The sequence below is a fragment of the Mus musculus genome, chromosome 13 (assembly GCF_000001635.26).
Source record: "Mus musculus strain C57BL/6J chromosome 13, GRCm38.p6 C57BL/6J".
In the NCBI taxonomy this organism is placed as follows: Eukaryota; Metazoa; Chordata; class Mammalia; order Rodentia; family Muridae; genus Mus; species Mus musculus.
Genome location: NC_000079.6, coordinates 115,528,216 through 115,530,445, shown reverse-complemented (window position 1 = coordinate 115,530,445; position 2,230 = coordinate 115,528,216). Strand labels below are relative to the sequence as shown.

At 45.6% G+C, this 2,230-nt stretch overlaps 1 pseudogene; it reads left to right on the top strand.

The window, feature by feature from the left end:
* On the top strand, positions 649-1,945 carry Gm6035 (predicted gene 6035; annotated as a pseudogene).

The window sequence follows — 2,230 nt, the reverse complement described above, 5'->3', positions numbered from 1 at the left end:
CAAATAACTCAGACCCCAGGGTGCTCCCAGAGACAGATCCACCAACCAGGAGTATACATGGGCTCTTCCAAGTCCCCTAGCACATATGTAGCTGAGGTCTGCCTGGTCTGGCCGCAGTGGGAGACAAATTTAATCCTGGAGAAACTTGAGGCTCCAGGGAAGGGAGAGTCCTGGTTGGGAGGAATGGGATGAGGAACTGTTGGGGGAAACCAAGGTGGGGCAAAAACTGGAATGTACATAAATAAAATAATTTTTATAAAAAGTTAACTGGAGTTTAAATTAAAATGAGATAACCAGATTTATTTAAATATATAAATTTAAATTAAATATATATGAAACAGAAGAAGAGGGGAATGAGGGAGAAAATATGGGGAGAGACAGTTAAATTTAACTGCCATTTGAGGGTAGTATAGAAATCTAATATTGTAGAAGCTTCTTAAAATATATACATATAAAATATACATAAATATAGTTAATTAAAATTTGTAAATAATGGGTGAGGCAGAGCCCAAACATGCCATCTCTTGTCTCCAAATGAAGCTTCTAGCCCAGAACTAGAGTACATTTAATGGAGTTGTTAGCCAAATGAGTCCCACGGGAATCTTCAAACAACCCAAGCAGTTCCCTAGAACAAAAATGAAGATGAGTTCTATCTGTGGCGTGTGGCAGCGAGATGTCTCACAGGAAATTCTCAGTTCCCAGGCATGGGTCCTTGGGCTTCCTGCCTCGCAAGCGCAGCAGCAGGCATCATGGGAAAGTGAAGAGCTTTCCTAAGGATGACGCTTCCAAGCCTGTTCACCTCACAGCCTTTCTGGGTTACAAGGCTGGCATGACCCACATCGTCCGGGAAGTTGGCAGGCCAGGATCTAAGGTGAACAAGAAAGAAGTCGTGGAGGCTGTGACCATTGTGGAACCCCCCACCCCCACCCAGTGATGGTTGTGGGCATTGTGGGATATGTTGAGACCCCACGAGGCCTCCGGACCTTCAAGACTGTATTTGCTGAGCACATCAGCGATGAGTGTAAAAGGCGCTTCTATAAGAACTGGCACAAGTCTAAGAAGAAGGCTTTCACCAAGTACTGTAAGAAATGGCAGGATGACACAGGCAAGAAGCAGCTGGAGAAGGACTTCAACAGCATGAAGAAGTACTGCCAGGTCATCCGCATCATTGCCCACACTCAGATGCGTCTGCTTCCTCTGCGCCAGAAGAAGGCACACTTGATGGAGATCCAGGTGAATGGGGGCACTGTGGCTGAGAAGCTCGACTGGGCCTGAGAGAGGCTGGAGCAGCAGGTTCCTGTGAACCAGGTGTTTGGGCAGGATGAGGTGATTGATGTCATCGGCGTGACAAAAGGCAAAGGGTACAAAGGGTTAACCAGTCGTTGGCATACAAAGAAACTGCCCTGAAAGACCCATCGAGGTTTGCGCAAAGTTGCCTGTATTGGAGCCTGGCACCATGCCCGTATCGCCTTCTCTGTGGCTCGAGCTGGGCAGAAAGGCTACCATCACCGAACAGAGATTAACAATAAGATTTACAAGATTGGTCAAGGCTACCTCATCAAGGATGGCAAACAGATCAAGAACAATGCATCTACTGACTATGACTTGTCTGACAAGAGCATCAACCCACTGGGTGGCTTTGTCCATTATGGTGAGGTGACCAATGACTTCATCATGCTCAAAGGCTGTGTGGTGGGGACCAAGAAGCGAGTACTTACACTTCGTAAGTCCTTGCTGGTCCAGACCAAACGTCGGGCCCTGGAGAAGATTGACCTGAAGTTCATTGACACCACCTCCAAATTTGGCCATGGTCACTTCCAGACCATGGAGGAGAAGAAAGCATTTATGGGACCACTCAATAAAGATAGCATTGCCAAGGAGGAAGGAGCTTGATTCCAGGACCACTTTGTGCAGATGGTGGGGTCTCACCAATAAAATATTTCTAGTTAAAAAAAAAATGAAGATGAGCTGGTGCCTACATGGTGTTGAATTTGGTAAAGAAATGTTCTCTGTAGAAATGTAAACACCAACTAAGACACAAACATTTGGATATATAATGGTGTCCTGCCTGCAAAATACGCTAGGGCAGTGGTGGTACAAACTTCTGGGAGTGACCAACCAACATCTGAACTGAATTCAGACCTACTCCATGAGATGAAATGCATACCTGATATTTCTTTTGGGGGGGGGGCATGATTTTTTTATTTTTTAACTAGGTATTTTCCTCATT